The 19,223-nt window shown below is 41.2% G+C and overlaps 1 protein-coding gene and 1 long non-coding RNA gene across 5 annotated transcripts in view; one reads left to right on the forward strand and one right to left on the reverse strand.

Moving 5' to 3' along the window:
• The window catches only part of LOC113915418, a 44,343-nt gene extending 25,663 nt beyond the window's left edge, over positions 1-18,680 (reverse strand). Inside the window, exons 1-2 of the long non-coding RNA XR_003517655.1 lie at positions 18,550-18,680; positions 15,516-15,603 (exon numbers count right to left, since the gene is read on the reverse strand). This is a non-coding gene — a long non-coding RNA (uncharacterized LOC113915418). The remainder of the gene's footprint in view (positions 1-15,515; positions 15,604-18,549) is intronic.
• Positions 18,681-18,796: 116 nt separating this feature from the next.
• Positions 18,797-19,223, forward strand: part of NUCB2 (nucleobindin 2) — a 54,021-nt gene continuing 53,594 nt past the window's right edge. For all 4 annotated transcript variants that reach the window (XM_027581343.2, XM_027581346.1, XM_027581345.2 and 1 more), the window contains exon 1: positions 18,797-18,926. The gene's annotated coding sequence lies outside the window, so the exon portion shown is untranslated. The remainder of the gene's footprint in view (positions 18,927-19,223) is intronic.

The raw sequence follows: 19,223 nt of genomic DNA on the forward strand, positions 1-19,223 counted from the left end.
AGTTTTGCATTTATTAAGCAAACTCTTTTCAGTATCCTGATGGCTTTTATACTCCTTGGATTCTTTCTAAACTAGTTGTCAAATATCACCAACACAATCTGTTAATAGGATGAAGCAGAGTTTATTGCTTACCATGGTAAGGAAGAACACCACTTCACAAAGCTTTGGAATATTGTGGAGGGAGAAGGCAAAGACAGAATTTTACAGAGAACTGGAAGTTTGCTTTGGGTGACTTTCAAAATAAAGACTTAATTATGATCAGGTCAGGATCATGATACTTTGATACATGATAGTTCAGGATTGGTAGGAACAGCCAAGAAGTGGATTTGAGGGAAAGGATTCAAAAAATCCTTAGGATTCAAAGAATCCTAAGGAGCAAACTATTGATGTTCTCCATTAAAGTGTTGATGGTTGGGGCACCTGGGTGGCTCAGTCATTAAGCGTCTGCCTTCGGCTCAGGTCATGATCCCAGGGTCCTGGGATCGAGCCCTGCATCGAGCCCCACATTGAGCCCCACATTGAGCCCCGCATCGAGCCCCGCATTGAGCCCTGCATTGAGCTCCCTGCTCTGTGGGGAGCCTGCTTCTCCCTCTCCCACTCCCCCTGCTTGTGTTCCCTCTCTCGCTGTGTCTCTCTCTGTCAAATAAATAAATAAAATCTTTAAAAAATAAAAAAATAAAGTGTTGATGGTCCTTTCAGGAAGTTCCTGTAATAAACAGTCAAACCATTTATCTGGACAGGAGACTCCAGGAAAAATTAAGTGATGCTAAGTGAAGACAGGAGAATAACAAACTCATGCTAATGAAGACAGGAATAGCACACGGTCATAGTAAAGTAAGGTATGGTTCCTTTTCTCAGTGTCCAGCTGAGTATGAGGTTTGCCAGGTAGTTGGTTTAGGTTTCACAGTTGTAACATCTTATTGGTTCCCTCATTAATAAATGAATTAAATAAAGTTTTTGGTATGTGTTCATTTTATATTTGTATGAGAGTCATGATTTTTTAAAAAATCATCTAATAGGTAATAGAATCCAAGTGATTTGAAATATGAAGAGTTAAATAGAACTGGGTAGTTTTGTTCTTGCTACAGATATGTAATGCTGGATTAGATAATGAATAGGTAAATCTGTAGTGAGTAGATAAATCTGTTCACTGTGAACAAGTAAGTGATGTTTGGTAAAAATAAGTTTCTGACTATAATCAGCATATAAGATCTAGATTCCAGTTTTATTTTTATGGTAAACTTTGGTAGCATTTGTCAGGAAAGGACATTGTTTCAGTTTCACTACCAGGCTGGCTTAAATAAAGGGAACTCAATGTTATTTTTATGGAACAGGCTGGGTGTGGATAGTGGGGGTGGGTCAAGGGCTCTTAGTTTTGGGGGACTGGACCCTGACATATCAAAGAAGGTATTTCCAGAGTCTGGCCATCTCTGTCCTTCCCTATTGCAAGAGATACTTCAGCTGTGTCTGAACCTGCAGCTCGTGGGTTTGTTCTACTATCAGTCAGATCATTCCCAAACAATGCCTCTGCTCAGGATCCCAGTGGCACTTCTCTAGGGAAGGTTTTTGAAGAAGTTTCTCAGGGTATTTGGCCATAATCTTCCTCACCTGGGTAGACTGGTTTTCCATAGCCAAATGAACTCAGTTCTCTGGCCCAGGAAATGAGTTTTGAATTTAAATTTATCTGACTTCCAGGATCAGAAACTGGTATCACTCCTTGCCCTAGGGAAGGGACTACAGGGAGAGGGAAGAGCTTGGGAGGGGTTCAGTTTCTGAACAAAGAAGCCAAATAAAGTCAGATTTAACATACACTGGAAACATTTAAGAGAGGATCATTGACAACTAAGAACAAGAAGCAAAGACCAGACCAGGCTAGCCTGGCTAACTGGAAACCACATCCCAGTTCCCGTAAGAGTTGAAGTCTGAGACTTTTTCTTTTTTAAATTATATTTGGGGGAAAAAAATAACTACTGAACGGTTCTGAAAAAAATGTAACAAACGTGTTATCACCTAGAACAAAAACCTGGAATGTATAAATATGGTAATATAAGCAATGATTTTTTTTTAAAAGATTTTACTTTTAAGTACACACAACATGGGGCTCAAACTCACAATCCTGAGTTTAAGAGTTGCACGCTCCACCAACCGAGCCAGCCAGGAGCCCCTCAAGCAATGACTTTTTCTTTCTTCTTTCTTTCTTTCTTTCTCTTTCTTTCTTTCTTTCTTTCTTTCTTTCTTTCTTTCTTTCTTTCTTTCTTTCTCTTTCTTTCTTTCTTTTTTCTTTCTTCTTTCTTTCTTTCTTTCTTCTTTCTTTCTTTCTTTCTTTCTTCTTTCTTTCCTTCTTTCCTTCTTTCTTTCTTCTTTCTTTCTTTCTTCTTTCCTTCTTTCTTTCTTTCTTTCTTTCTTTCTTTCTTTCTTTCTTTCTTTCTTTCTTCTTTCCTTCTTTCTTTCCTTCTTTCTTTCTTTCCTTCTTTCTTTCCTTCTTTCCTTCCTTCTTTCCTTCCTTCCTTCTTTCTTTCCTTCTTTCTTTCCTTCCTTCCTTCTTTCCTTCCTTCCTTCTTTCCTTCTTTCCTTCTTTCCTTCCTTCCTTCTTTCCTTTCCTTCCTTCTCTCCTTCCTTCTTTCTTTCCTTCCTTCTTTCTTTCTTTCCTTCCTTCCTCCTTTCCTTCCTTCCATCCTTCTTTCCTTCCTTCCTTCTTTCCTTCTTTCTTTCCTTCCTTCCTTCTTTCTTTCTTTCCTTCCTTCCTCCTTTCCTTCCTTCCATCCTTCTTTCTTTCCTTCCTTCCTTCTTTCCTTCTTTCTTTCCTTCTTTCCTTCTTTCTTTCCTTCCGTCCTTCTTTCCTTCCTTCCGTCCTTCCTTCCTTCTTTCTTTCTTTCCTTCCTTCCTTCTTTCCTTCCTTCTTCTTTCAAGATTTTATTTATTATTTATTTGAGAGAGTGCGTGCACACATATGAGAGCACACAAGTGGGGTGAGGGGCAGAGGGAGAAGCAGACTCCCTGCTGAGCAGGGAGCCCGATGTGGGACTCCATCCTGGGACTCCAGGATCATGAGCTGAGCCGAAGGCAGACACAACTGATTGAGCCACCCAGGCGCCCTGCAATGATTTTTTAAAACACGTTTTTCTCTTCCTTTTTCTGGACTCCTCCTTTATTTGTCTTACCTTTCCTACCTCCACCCATATTAACCCCCCAAGCCATATTAACAAACTAGTCTTTCAAAATATTTTATTACTTGTATAATCCTACCAAAATTTAATTTTTAAAGTGTTTTATTTATTTATTTATTTATTTATTTATTTATTTATTTATTTGAGAGAGGGGATGAGAGTGGGCCCCGCATCGGGCTCCCTGCTCATTGGGAAGTCTTCTCCCTCTCCCTCTGCTGCTCTCCCAGCTTGTGCTCTCTCTCTCACTCTCTTTCTCCAGTAAATAACAGAGTAGATCTTACATTAAGTGCTGTTACTACGCACACATAGATGCACAGGCACACACACACTAACGACAACAGCAGTAAAGAGGGTGGGAGGAAACTCTGGGAAGTGATGGGTATGTGTGGCCTGGACGGTGGTGATGGTTTCACAGGTGTATACTTATCTCCAAACTCATCGAGTTGTATATGTTAAATATGTACAGCTTTTTATATGTCAATCATAGCTCAATAAAGTAGCACAAAAAAGTAAAAAAAATTTTCTTTTGCTTATAGTTCTTTTGGTCTTTAGCGTATATATGTCAAAATACTGTGTTCAAAAGTTACTCGAGTTACTAATTTCTTTTATCTTTGAATTTTGACCACATTCTGGTTTGACCTAGTTCATGATTTGAGTTATGGGCTAATCGCATAGCCAAGGAAAATCCCAAACCAATCTCCTGCCCAAACTGGAACCCATATCTAAGATCAAACCTGTTGACCAGTCCAAGTATATAAGTTCAGAAATCAGTTTACAGTTCAGTCAGAATCCTAGCCAGTACCATCTCAATACAACGTGGTACCCAGATTGATACAGACACAGATAAACAACCATGTTGTCCTCCACTAAGAGATCAGCCCAACTCAGAACATAGTCATGTGCCAGTTCAGCTTGACAAAGAAACCAAATCACTCCTGACTAACCCAGGTTAGAACCAAAGCGTGGTTTAAGATGGCCCAGAGCCCAGTATACGCTAGCTCATTCCATACTCATTCCCTCGTTAATTTATTCAACATGGTTTATTGTAGGCTTACTGGGTTCCAGGCACTGTGGTAGGTATTAATGCTTATCTGGGCATGGGAAGACTCCTGAGAGGCCTGCATCACCCTAGTCACCTAAATGCACAGTCTAGCTCTTTCTCTATTGTAGTTAACACTTCCTGACCAGTGTCATCAGATAAGTTCTCACAGAATTTTCACATGACATCATATACTGCTTCATCCCTTTATGGCAATTTTTTATTATGTAATAGGAAGTCCCATCATGACCCCATAACCTTTTGACCTAGTAGATTTTTATATCTGCTTAGGACCATTCATTCAATAAATATTTATTCAATGTCTTTAGATTTCTAAGTCTTGGAGACACAAAAATAGTGCCTTTAAGTAACTCCCTGTCTTTATTTCTACCAAAGGAGATTAATACCTTAAAAAAAAAAAAAAGCCTACTGCAGTTCTATAACAAAGGTATAACTTCTTTAATAATGGTATCTTCACCCAAAACTCTAGGACAGCCTAATAGAGGAGTTATGTCTTAGTGCTAGGAGAGCGTGGTTAGGGGAAGTGATTTCTCCACTGTTCCTTGAAGAATGACTACAGGTTTAGTGAGAGAGAAAGACATTCCAAGAAAAGGAGCAGTCTGAGCTGTGGCATGTAGGCTGTAAGGAAAATAGGATGCTCTAAGGACAATTAATTGGTGATGTTATAGAATACCTTATTCTTTGAAGATATAAAGGTTAAAACCACTTCAGGATAATGGGATTTATTCTACACCTGACCCAAGGATGTTTGACACCAAGGATATCTGACAGCAAACGTATAATAAGAATTATGCCAATATTTATGAATTTTTTGGGAAAGTATCTTATGAATTAAATTCCACTGATCCAGTTTAATTTCTTGATTAATGAATAGACTACAAAGCTCTCAAATACATCATGGGGGCAAAATGCTCTTAGGTGAGAGTGGCAGGCTCGAAAAGAATATTCTTGGAATTAAAAGGGCAGGATATTAATATTCTGCTGCTTCTATCCTTGTCACCATGAATTTTCCAAGGTCTGCATACTTTCCTATGTCATAGCTTACCTTTCCCTCCTACGACATAGTTCCTCAACATTGACTCATCTTTTTGTTATATGGAGTTCCCCAAGCCAGTGTCACAAATGTAAATGCCTACAAGTGCTGGGTGGATAATATGAGTAAAACTGGCTGAGTGGGGACTGGTAAACTAAGAGTGTCTGCCTCGCCCAAAGAAGGAAGCTGCTATTTTGCCATAGCCAGCCACTGCCATGTAGGAATGCCGGCTATGGGTTGTCAGAACTCCAATATTTTCAAGAGAAGCCAGAAATTCTGATTTTTATTATGGAAACTCTCAACTTAGCAACTAGTTGGAAAAAAAAAACAACCCTCTAAGCAGGCCAGCAAAACATGTCTATGGGCCTGATTCTACTCCTGGGCTCTAGTTTGTGAGACTTTGTCTGAAACTTCCCTAGTTTTCTGTGATATCATACTTGAAGGAATGAAGGACTGTTCCATCTCCTTCTGACATTACTGATTTCCCAAATATGGACTCACCCTCCTTTTCTTGTGGAGTACTATTTGGCACCACTCTCTAAGTACCATTTGGCACCTGCCTTTAAGTAACTCACTGTCTTTATTTCTACCAAAGGAGATTAATACCTTAAAAAAAAAAAGCCTACTGCAGTTCTATAACAAAGGTATAACTTCTTTAATAATGGTATCTTCAAAACTCTATGAGAGCCTAATAGAGGAGTTATTTCTTAGTGCTAGGAGAGCATGGTTAGGGGAAGTAATTTCTCCACTGTTCTCACTCCTTTATTTATTTTATTATTATTATTTTTTAGATTTTATTTATTTGAGAGAGAGAGACAGAGATAGTGAGAGAGAGAGCACAAGTGGGTAGGAGAGGGAGAAGCAGGCTCCCCACAGAGCAGGGAGCCGGATGCGGGACTCGATTCCAGGACCCTGGGATCATGACCTGAGCCGAAGGCAGATGCTTAACGACTGAGCCACCCAGGCGCCCTGTTCTCACTCCTTTAGACATCAATTTTTACCCCTCTCCTTGTGATATCATGAACTATGTCAATAGTCTTCCCCTTCACTCTTGCCTGGTCATGCCCTTTATGACATATGAATGGCCTTACCACCTTGGAATGACAAATCATTTATTCATACCTTTGCAATCCTTTGCATATTTCTTTGATCATCCCCCTGTGTCATGATGAGTAACCTCATCCCAGGACTGCAACTTGGGATGGGGAATGGGAAGATACAATCTGTATGGCATCATAAAAGGATGAGGTTGTTTGGAAAAGTTCATGGTGTCATAAGACAATGTCTGCATTAACAAAGATTTTAAAAAGAATCATAAAATTTAGGGAAGGATGCTTAAAAACTGTGATTTAGATCTCTTTAGAATGAATAAAAAGTATAAAATTAGTTTTCCAAGTTTTTCAGGTTAACTTTTATCAGAGTGAAGTTTTTTTTTTTTTTTAAGATTTTATTTATTATTTGACAGAGAGAGAGAGACAGCGAGAGAGGGAACACAAGCAGGGGGAGTGGGAAAGGGAGAAGCAGGCTTCCCGCCGAGCAGGGAGCCCAACACGGAGCTCGATCCCAGGACCCTGGGATCATGACCTGAGCCGAAGGCAGACGCTTAACGACTGAGCCACCCAGGTGCCCCGATCAGAGTGAAATTTTATAGGACATCTTTAAGGAGACTTTGCTCTCTGGATATAGTGTCCGTTTCTTAGGTGGAGTGAGAGGTTATCTTTTTTTCTTAACTTCACGGAATGAAAATCCAGAGATTAGGAATAAGATTTCTATAACTGCAGTCATTGCACATTTTAAGGCTTTTTGCTGGAAGGAAAAAAAATTATAAATGTAGCCCATAATATTTATTTGATACTGTTCCTTACTGCAACATGGCTGAAATTTATTCTCACTAAATTATTATAATCCATGGAATATATACATCAGGATTTTTCATACTACTTTGTATGCAATAGTTTATTCTTTCCTTTTTTTTTAAGATGGCTAAGTGGGAGTAGGATTATTATTCTAAGGATATTATAAAACTTTTTGGGCAGGGATAGACTAATTTTTAAAGTAAGAGGCTCTTGAAATTATGGTCATTGCAACATGGATCTAGATATTATGATTTATGGTTATTAGTATTTATCTCCTGTATGTTAGTCACTGTAATATCAGTGGGCAGAGGATACAATTTCCATTCTATTTCTAAAGAAAAAAAGACAAAAATAAAAATCAAATCCCTTTGCCAAAACACTGAGAAAAAAAATCCCTAACAACATAATGACCTAACATAATTAGGTGATTTTATTTCATTCATTCAACAAATATGTACTGATTGCCTACTATATGCATCAGACACTGTGTTAAGCTCTCAGTAAACAGTGATAAACCAAATATCGTCTATCCTATCATGGATCTTATGGTCTATGAGAGAGACAGAGAAAAATAATTAAGGAAGGATATATGTGAATATCTGTATATGTAAATGAATTTGTGCATATATGTGCATACATACACATACACACACATCCTATTAGGGAGAATAATGGAAAGGAAGAGAAGGAAGTTATTTTAGATTGAGCAGTTGGAGTAGACTTTTCTGAGCCAGTAGCGCTTGAGTTCTAATAAATAAGAAAGATCTAGTCATGTGATATATAGGGGAAATAGTGGTCTACTGAAGTGGGCACAGCTTGGGCAAAAGCCTTAGCTGGGAATGGTTTCTAAGAACAAAGAAACCAACATGGCTAGAGCATAGTGACTGAGAAGAAGGTAGTGAGAAACGAGGCTGAACAGAAAGACAGGCGCTATCAGGAAGAGCCTTGAGAGAGAATAAGGAGTTTGGATGAGAAGCCATTGTTTTCAAGTAGAGCAGTGCTATGTTTTATTTTTTATTCTACTTTTTAAAAAAGATTTATTTACTTATTTTAGAGAGAGAGAGATCAGTGGGGGGAGGGGGGGGGTAGAGAGTCCCAAGCAGACTCTGCGCTGAGTGCAGAGCCAGGCATGGGGCCCAACCTCATGACCTGAGCAGAAACCAAGAATTTGATGGACAAGGACGCTTAATCCACTGTGCCCTGAGCAGTGCTATGTTTTAAAGATCATCCCCAACTGCTGTGTGGAGAATGGATTGGAAGGGATCAGAGTGGGAGCACGACACTAGTTTGAGGCTGGTAGCAGGAGAGAGAAAGTAGTCATGTATCTTACAGGTAGGATCAACAGAACATGTTGATGAATTAGGTAGGTAGTGTGAAGGGAAACTAAGAATCAGGGATGACTCACAGGGTTTTGGCTTGAGCAACTGGGTGCATACCTCTGGGAAGCAGATGTCAAGACAGAGCTAGATGTGCAAAAGGTTTATCAGGGAATAACACTTCTGAAAGGAAAAGAGGCAGAAGCAGAAATGTGAAAGGGGAGGTCGCCAGCAATGATGCAAATCTGATAGTCTGCCAACCCAATGGGGAGCTCCCGGGCAAAGATGGTGGGCGAGTTAGTGGACTTCTACACGGGCCTAGGCCCTTGTCCTACCACCTTGCTCGTTCATTGCTGGGAGCCTCCCCAAGAAGAGTACGCTCTCACTTTATACCAGAAGAAGAGTGTAACTTTGGCTCTAAAAGCTGAGGTGGACCCTGAAACCAGTAAGAGCTAGAGAGGCTGTCAGCTAACCACACTCCTTACAGCTGGGCAGCCAGGCTTTTTTGAAGGGGGGCATTAGAAGCACATCCCCATGGCTCCCAGAGGGAACAGTAGGTAGGAAAAGATCAAGAATTTAGTTTTAAACAAGAGGGGGATGAAGTTAGTTAATTATATCATTAATTATCAAATACTTATTGGGTTTCTGTAATAGGCCATTCAGATATAAAAACTATGCACAGGGGTGCCTGGGGGGCTCAGTGGTTAAGCAGCTGCCTTCGGCTCAGGTCATGATCCCAGGACCCTGGGATAGAGCTGAGTCAGGCTCCCAGCTCAGCGGGGAGACTGCTTCTCCCTCTGCCCCTCCTCTCCACTCATGCTCTCTCTCTCTCTCTCTTTCTCTCAAATAAATTAATAAAATCTAAAAAAAGAAAGAAAAGAAATACCATGCACATAGTTGCAGGCAGTCTAGATTTCAAAAGAGACGTTTGGGCTGGAGATACTTGAGAATGAGCATATGTATGATATTTAAAGTCATGGACTGGCTGGGATCACCCAATAAAAGGCATTTTTAACCCTGAGAGGTATCATTTTTCTGGGGACTGCTTGGAGGCAATTTGGGTCGTCACATTGACAAAAGGGACAAGGAGGTAGGGCCCAGGGATGTAAAACATCTTGAAATGCATGGGAAATCCCGTCCAATGAAGAAATGTCGAACACAAACGCCAATAGTGCCCTTGTGGGAAAATTGGCTATAGACAGAGAAGTGGTTCCAGAACCAACCCCTGGGACATGCCAACATTTAGAAGCTGTGTAATGGAGACAAATGTCTCAAAGGAGACTGAAAAGGCGTATCTAGAAAGGTAGAAAGAAAACTAGGAGAGAATGGTGTCAGATGCCAAGAGTGCAAAGTGTTTCAAGGAGAGAGAAGTCAGCAGCAAAGAATTCTGCTAATAGTTAATTAAGATGAGGATAGAAAATTGTCTAGTCACAGGTGAGCTTAATAAGAGAAATCTCAGAGGAAAAGAGGAGATGGAAGCCAGACTGGCATAAGCTGAGAGTAAAAGGGAGGGGAGCAAGTAGAGAAAGGAATTTTTATTTTTTAAAAGATTTTATGTATTTGACAGAGAGAGACACACAGTGAGAGAGGGAACACAAGCAGGGGGAGTGGGAGAGAGAGAGAGAAGCAGGCTCCCAAAGAGCAGGGAGCCCGATGTGGGGCTCAATGCGGGGCTTGATCCCAGAACCCTGGGATCATGACCTGAGCTGAAGGCAGACGCTTCACAACTGAGCCACCCAGGCGTCCCTGAAGATAGACCTTTAACAACTGAGCCACTCAGGCGCTCTGAGGAAGGAATTTTTAAAGGAATTTGCACACATTATAACCAGAGGAACAAATTATAGGGTGATTTGGAATCAAGGTAAGGGTTTTATTTCAAATATTTTATTATGAAAGTTTTAAACAGACAGAAAAATTGAATGAAATTCACAGTAAATATCACTAAATTCTATAATAAAAACGTTACTCTATTTGTTTTATCACATCTTTTTATCTATCCGTAGGGAAGGGATTTTTAAAAATGGAAAACACTTCTAGAGCATGTTTGTATGCCTAGAGTGTGATGGCTAGGGGAGATTAATGATACACGGAAGACAGGGGATGGCCAAGTGAGAAAAATGAAGTCCTTGAGAACTGAGGGGAATGGATTCAGGTAAAGGGACTGCCTTTTATTGTTACAGGAGGAAAGAAAGAGGAAATGTTTACAGAAATCATGTAGGTTTGTGGATCTGATAGTAGGAAAATGTGGCAGACACTACACTGTTGCCTAACTAACAGCTTAGACCCTCTTCTCTTGCTAATAGAATCCAAAATTTGGCACCACTGGCCCAGACCCAGGGAATTAATAGTAGTTGGTCTCAGCCAGTCGACTACTGCATTCCCCTTTGCCAGATACTAACTTTCCCATATCTTGCAGCTAAAAGAATATGGCCATAGAACCTATTTCTGGTCAATGGAACTTAAGGGTTGTTTGCTGAGGGGGCTTCAGTGAAAGCATTTCCTTTGCTGAGAAAAGGGGAGGGAACTTCTCACATAAAAGGTCCTTTTGCTGCCTCCATCCAACTCCTGTGTTTTTCTTATTTTTGAATGTGGTCAAGTTCATGATGCAAGAAGTATGATAGCCATCTTTCAACCTTCAATAAACTTGAAGATGAAAAGCCAGAGCTGAGAGAAGGCAATATGATAATACTGTTTAGCAGCTGAACCAATGACAACCACTATCTCCTCCAGACTTATTTTTATCATGGAAAAATAAACTCCAATTCACTGAAGCCCTTGTAGTCAGGTTATGTCACTTTAGCTGAATATAGATACAGAATATTAGGGAGGTACGGTGCCTTCCCTTTTTTTCTCCTGAACACCTCTTCCTATCTTGATCCTAGTTACAGACTCTATTCCCAGGCCACAGGAATAAATACCTGATTTATACAGAACTTGGATTCTTTCTGCTGAAAATTTTAAACTTAATTAGGAATACCCAAAGGCAGAAGGAGATACTCTATTATCTCTTCTAGAAAGAAGGCCCAAGATCTCTTGCCCCAGGGATTGTTTCCCTGCTTAGTCTGTCTATGAGTTACTCAATTATCCTCTCAATAAATCCCCCTTTTCTTAAAGTTAGCTAGAATTGGTTTCTGTTGCTTTAAACCAATGGTTCTCAACTAGGGAGATTTTGCCTCGTAATGAATATCTTGCAATGTCTGGAGATATTTTTGGTTGACACAACTGAGGGTGGGTAATTTTGGCATCTAGAGTGTAGATACCAGGGATGCTGATAACATCTATAATGCACAGGACAATCCCCCACGACAAAACGTATTTGACCCAAAGTGTCAATAGTGCTACTGAGTTTTGTTTTTTAAAGATTTTATTTATTTATTTGAGAGAGAGAGAATGAGAGAGAGAGAGCACATGAGAGGGGGGAGGGTCAGAGGGAGAAGCAGACTCACTGCCGAGCAGGGAGCCCGATGCGGGACTCGATCCAGTGACTCCAGGATCATGACCTGAGCCGAAGGCAGTCGCTTAACCAGCTGAGCCACCCAGGCACCCAGTAGTGCTACTGTTGAGAAACCCTGCTTTATTATTTTTTTAAAAAGATTTTATTTATTTATTTGACAGAGAGAGACACAGCGAGAGAGGGAACACAAGCAGGGGGAGTAGGAGAGGGAGAAGCAGGCTTCCCGCTGAGCAGGGAGCCCAATGCGGGGCTCGATCCCAGGACCCTGGGATCATGACCTGAGCCTAAGGCAGACGCTTAATGACTGAGCCACCCAGGCACCACAAGAAACCCTGTTTTAAAACAAAATTTCCTTAACTTGTATAAGGCGTCTCTCAACAAAGCTGACTTAGGGTCAGGTGAAAATGAGTGGGAAGGAAGAATGACAGGTCTATGGAGCAAGAACTGTGGAATGACCTTCGAAAGTGTGCAAGAGAGAATATGTTAGAGAAGTATTGGAGGATTGCTGGGCAGTGGTTAGGGTCTGTCTAAGGTTGGTGACCATGAATTTAGAGACATGGGTCTAATGATATTTGTCCAGCAATATAGAACTACATTGGTAGAGACAAGGAAAAGGAATATTTTGGGTTTATCCAGGGCTGGGTTTTTTTTCAGGTAAGAGCAATACAAGGAAATAAAGATAAGGGAGTTGATGTTTATATGGGACTTATTTTACTGATTAACCAGAGAAATTAAGCTAGATAATGAGGAAAGAAATAACGAGAGAACTGATAATAAAAAATGATGGGGAAGAAAAATTAAGAAAACAATCCCATTTACAACTGCATCAAAAATAATAAAATACCTAGAAAATAAATTTAACCAAGGAGGTGAAACACCTATACACTGAAAACTATAAGACATGGATGAAAGAAATTGAAGAAGATACAAATAAATTAAAAGATATCCCATGCTCATGGATTGGAAGAACAAATATTGTTAAAATGTCCATACTACCCACAGCAATTTACAGATTCAATGCAAATTCAAGTGGCATTTTTAAAACAGAAATCGAACAAATAATCCTAAAATTTATATGTAAACATAAAAGACCCCAAATAGCCAAGGCAATCTTGAGAAAGAATAACAAAGCCAGAGGTTTCACACTTCCTGATTTCAAACTATATTACAAAACTGTGGTAACCAGAACAATATGGTATTAGCATAAAAACAGACATAATGGCTCAATGGAACAGAACACCCAGAAATAAACCCATGCATATATGGTCAATACTTAATTTATGAAGAATGCAGAATGGGAAAGGACAGATTCTGCAATAAATGCTGTTGGGAAAACTGGACAGCAACATGCAGAAGAAAAACTGTACCACTATCTTACACAAGAAACAAAAATCAATACAAAATAGATTAAACACATGAATGTAAACCTGACACCATGAAACTCTTAGAAGAACTTCCACGTGGGTGGTAAGCTCCTTAACATCAGTCTTGGTGATGACTTGTTGGAATTCACACCAAAAGCAAAGACAAGAATCACAAAAATAGGGGTGCCTCAGTGGCTCAGTCAGTTAAGCGTCTGCTTTCAGTTCAGGTCATGATCTCAGGGTCCTCGGATCGAGCCTTGTATCGGGATTCCTGCTGAGCAGAGAGCCTGCTTCTCCCTCTCCCACTCCCCCTGCTTGTGTTCCCTCTCTCGCTGTGTCTCTCTCTGTCAAATAAATAAATAAAAAATCTTAAAAAAAACCCAATAACACAATGAGATATCACCTCATTGATACACATAGAATAGCTATTATCAAAAAGACAAAAAATAACAAATAACAAGTGTTGGAGAGGATGTGGAGAAGAGGGAACCCTTGTACACTGTTGGTAGGCATGTAAATTGGTGCATCCACCATAGGAAATAATATGGAGGTTCCTCATAAGATTAAAAATAGAACTACCATCTGATCTAGCAATTCCACTACCGGTATTTATCCCAAGGAAATGAAAATACTAACTTGTAAAGCTACCTGCATCTCCATGTTCATTGCAGGATTATTTACAATAGCCAAGACATGGAAACAACCTAAGTATCCACTGATGGATGAATGGATAAAGAAATTGTGGTATCTATATACAATGGAATATTATTTAGCCATAAAAATAAGAAAATCCTGCCATTTGCAACAGTGTGGATGGACCCTGAGGGCAAGATGCAAAGTGAAATAAGTCAGACAGAGAAAAACAAATATCATATGATCTCACTTATATGTGGAATCTAAAAAGAAAAAAAAAACAGGGGCACCTGGGTGGCTCAGTTGGTTAAGTGTTCAGCTCAGGTCATGATCCCAGAGTCTTGGGATAGAGCCGTGCATTGGGCTACCTGCTCAGTGGGGAGTCTGCCTCTCCCTCTCCCCACCCACTCCCCCACACTCATGCTCCCTCTCTTTGTCACTCTCTCTCAAATAAATAAATAAAATATTAAAAAACAAACAAACAAACATAGAAGAGATTGGTGGTTGCCAGATTCAGGAGGTGGGGAGTGGGTGAAATAGGTGAAGGTGATCAAAAGGTACAAACCTCCAGTTGTCAAACAAATAAACCTTGGGGATATAAAGAATAGCTTGGTGACCATAGTTAAAAAATTTTGTATTGCATTTTTGAAAGTTGCTAAGAGAGTAAATATTCTTTTAAAGGTTTATTTATTTTAGAGAGAGAGTGAGCGAGCACAGGGGCCCAATGGAGAGCTGTGGGGAAAGGTAGAGGGACAGGCAGAGAATCTCAAGCCGACTTCCCACTGAATGCAGAGCTCCATCCTACCACCCTAATCAGAATGACGTGAGATCAGGTCCTGAGTGGAAGTCAAGAGTAGGATGCTTAACTGACTGAGCCAGTTGCCCCACTAAGAGAATAAATCCTAAAAAGTCTCATCATAAGAAAAAAATTTGTAATTATGTGTGATGATGGATGTTAACTAGACTTATTGTGGTGATCATTTCACAATATATACATACTGAGTATATGATTTTGAAACATTATGTTGTACACTGAAACTAATATAATGTTATTTGTCCATTATACTTCAATAAAGAAAAAAAAACTCCGATGAAATCAAGTTGATCTAGAGATAACTCGTATCCTGTAGAGTTTGTTAGAAATGCAGGCAGAATCTCAGGCCTCATTGTAGATTTACTGAGTCAATCTGCATTTTAACAAAATCCTCACATGATTTGTATGCACATTAAAGTCTGGGAAGAGGATTTAATAAAGGTGAAACTTTTTGCACTGGGGATGCTGAAAAGACGCTTCTGGCAGAATTTTCTAAATCAGAGGTTAGCAAAAAAAAATTTTTTTTTCTGTAAAGAGCTAGGTAGTAAATATTTTTAGCTTTGAGGGCCAAACAGTCTGTTACAACCACTCAACCCTACCATTGTAGTACAACAGCAACCAGGGACAGTACATAAACAAGTGAGTGTGACTGTTGAGTACGGCTTTGTTTCCTAAAAACTATTTGCAAAAACAGGCAGTTGGTTGATTTGGTCCAAGGGCCATAGTTTCCTGACCCCTGATCTAAACCTTAGTAAAATGAGTAAGTCTTGGCTCCCATGCAGAGTGTACTGTTGAGTTTTCTTGTTCTGATTACTTACTGTCTCTTGTCAGTAAATACTCCCCTGCCTCCCTCTCTCTTCTTCTGAAGACAATGAAGAACTTGGCCAGTTGATGCTCTATGGGATCCTAGAAGAAGTGAGAAGGGGGAGAACTGAAGTATTAGGAAGCCAGAATCTCCTTGACATCATTTTTTTTTTCTGCCCAAAGTACCAAGAGATGTACTATGGGGCAGGCTTTACATCAGCTGTTTCTTTAGAGTTGTTTCCCTTTTATTTTCTCCTGGCTTCCAGTAAACTCATTTTGAGTTTCTCCTCTGAGCCAAGGGAAATCAAGAAAAGATATTTTATCCTTGCATAGACTGCGTTGAGCAATAGCCCCTTGATGGCAGTGGCAGTGGTAATCAGAGAGGGATTCAAAGGTATCAGTCCGGAGGTTAGGGGTACTGGAGGGGAAGAGAAATATATCTATTGAGCATCTCCTCTCTAACACTTTATATACATCATTTGAATCCTTACAGTAAGTCCAGTATTATGACCCCAGGATACAGATGGAGAAACTGAAACCAATATTTTATCAAATGTTAATATAGCAATTACTGTATGCCAGGCACTGCTCTGCTTTACAAATATAAACTCATTTAACCCTCAGAACTCTATGACAGGGAACCATTATTGCCTCCATGTTAGAAATGGGGAAACCATGCTATGGAGACTGGTTAAGTAACTTCCAGAGGAAATTCAGTTAATATAGAGCTGGGTTTTTAATGCAGACAGGATGGGATCCTGTTCTGACTCCAAAACCTTGTTTTTTCCCTTGTACGATGTAATAATTATATGTTCTCCAGTTCTCCTCCCCATCAGATTTTTCATCAGTGCTAAACTCCCCAAGTTTGGGATTACCTATTAAGTAACATTTCCTTATTAGTCTCTCAGATCATAGCATGTTTCCAGGGCTCATTATCAACATCTCTATGTTTCCCTACCACAAAACAATCTTTATTAGTACAAGAGATGCTATTGCCTGCTTTATATGAACATGACATTCTGAAATATTTTCCTCAGCAATTTCTCCTAATTCTGGATCTTGCTGTTTAATCTTTGTTTGCCCTGTCTTCCTTGTCTTCTTTTTTGTTCATGCCAGAATATTGTTGAGAATAATGCTGACATCTCAGTTACCACACTGGTGTACATTATCTTTTTCCTCTTGTTATTGGACTAATCCAATTTTCTTATTCTCCATTATTCATATCCATTAGATTACTATAAATAATCTAGATACATTATTACCAGATCTTTCAGATGTCCCCTTAAATGGTCTATCCCAAATCTTAGTGCCTGGATCAGGCACTATGTGTTTGGTCCTCTGGGAGATAATAGGTAATAAAAATGTGGAAGATGAAGGGTGCCTGGGTGGCTCAGTTGGTTAAGCGACTGCCTTAGGCTCAGGTCATGATCCTGGAGTCCCGGGATCGAGTCCCACATCGGGCTCCTAGAGTCTGCTTCTCCCTCTGACCCTCTTCCCTCTCGTGCTCTCTGTCTCTCATTCTCTCTTTCTCAAATAAATAAATAAAATCTTTTAAAAAAAATGTGGAAGATGGGGTTGCCTGGGTGGCTCAGTTGGTTAAGCATCTGCCTTTGGCTCAGGTCATGACCCAGGTCTTGGGATCAAATCCCGCATTCTGCATCTGGCTCCTTGCTCATTGGGGAGCCTGCTTCTCCCTCTGCCTGCCACTCCCCATTTGTGCTCTTTCTCTCTCTCTGACAAATTAATAAATAAAATCTTAAAAAAATGTGGAAGATGTATTTACAGTTTAGTGTTTTCCAGTGTTGGGATGTGGTATTGTCTCCTGATCTGACACTAATATTGATTATTAATGTTACATAACCAATATACAATAATATTTCCCATCTTCTTCAAATTGAAATTCAGTGCTCCTACACCATCACCTCTTGAATATTCTTACTCTAGTGCTTTTGCTCTTCAATCTATCCATTGGACCAGAACATGATTGTTTTCCTTACATTTGCCTGTGCCATTAAACCTTCATTAGAGGCAGAATCACAACGTTCTAATACTTTGATGATGATAAGGGAGATAGTTTAAGATTTTGACTTAAAGAAAATGGACAAGTGTTTCTAACTGAATCTTAAAAAGGTTTGAGGCACTGTTAAGTATGTCGATGAGAAGTCTGTAGGAGCAAAGTTTACTGGTCTTGAAGTCCAAAGACTTGAAGTATAGTCCTAGCTCAGCCACTAAGGTAAGAATGGCTAACATTTATTGAGCACCTAGTGTGTGCCAGTCGCTTTTCTACTAATTGTTATGCTGTAAGGAGGGAGGGTACAATTATCATCCCCATTTTACAGACAAGGAAACCGAGGCACAAAGCACTTAAGTAACTTGGAGTTGGTATGGTAAACTGAATCCGGTTTTGCAACGTAGGCAGTCTGGCTCTAAACTGGTGCAGTTAGTTACTACCCGCCTTTATTTCCTGGTAAATAGAAGCAACCATGATTAACATACATGCAGCAGATTCTGTACTGGTTTTCTGCAATGTTTTACTCATCTAATCTTCACTAACAACTCTGAGATAGATACCATTTTTTGCAAGCTAGAAAACTTGTTTTGGGCGGTACTATTATTTGGCAGACATGCTTTGGAATCAGCCTCGAGGGTCCAAAAGCTTCTCTAACCCTCGAACCACTTATACCTTTGAGCCTGTTTTCCCACCTTTAAAGTGAGGGGGAGTGGAGTAATTCTAGGAGCGGTTGGCTGTAGAGAAAAGAGATAATGTGCGCAGAAGGGTGTGAGAGATGGGAGAAGGGGCAGTAAAAAGCAATCAAGCTCGGTGGCCGAGGGCCCTGCATGCACCACCGCGGTTGGTGAGGATGCGGATACCAGAAAAGATTCCCGCCGCGAGGAGGCCGGGGGTGTCACCCCGAGCGAGGCCTATAGGCGAAAATGGGCCTGACAGCCTATCTCTGACCGGTCTGAGCGCTGCCGGCGTAGGCCAGCGGCCAAGGGGGAGGCGATCCCTGGGGCTTTGTCCCGATCCCGGGACAGCACCTCACCCACCCAAATTCCAGCTTCGCAGGCTTCTCCATGAAAGCTAGAGAAGGAAGGGGCGCGGCTTCCCCGCCCGCGTCGCAGAGCGCCACGTCCCTCCTGGCTTAGGCTCCCCCAAGCTCCTTCGCGTTCCGGTTCCCCGCCGCCCGCCTCTCAGCCAGCGGGAGCGGCCTCGTCTCCGCCCCGCCAATCGGCAACTTCCGCGATCCTAATCGGACCAATCAGAGGCTGTCGGAGGGGCGGGGGCTGTCGCCAAGGCAGCGAAGAGGCGGGAGCGCGCGGTCAACAGAGGTCCAGAGCAAAAACGCGGGCGGGGGGCTGGAGAGACAGGTTTATGCACTGCGTGCATTCAGCAGGCGGAGCCTCGAGCGCCGAGACCCGGCTTGGTAAGGCCGGGGGCCCGAAGTGGGTGCGGATCAGCGCGGCGGGAGGCTGGAGCGGGTCCTGAGATAGGGCTCAGGGCTTCGCCTGCCCTACCCTGCATGGAGAATGGCGGGGGAAACCGCAGTGGGCGGGCACCGGTGGAGGGGCGCTTCCAGTTGCAACCTGAAGCGTGGGGTCCCTTTTTCCACTCCACTCGCAGCAGGGCACTCAAGCTTTCTTTGGGGTAGATGAAGGTGGTAGGTTCTTGGCCGGGAGCAGGCGTGGGTGAGTGCAGGACCGAGACCCCGACAGGGTCCAGC

The sequence above is a fragment of the Zalophus californianus genome, chromosome 11 (assembly GCF_009762305.2).
Source record: "Zalophus californianus isolate mZalCal1 chromosome 11, mZalCal1.pri.v2, whole genome shotgun sequence".
Lineage (NCBI taxonomy): Eukaryota > Metazoa > Chordata > Mammalia > Carnivora > Otariidae > Zalophus > Zalophus californianus.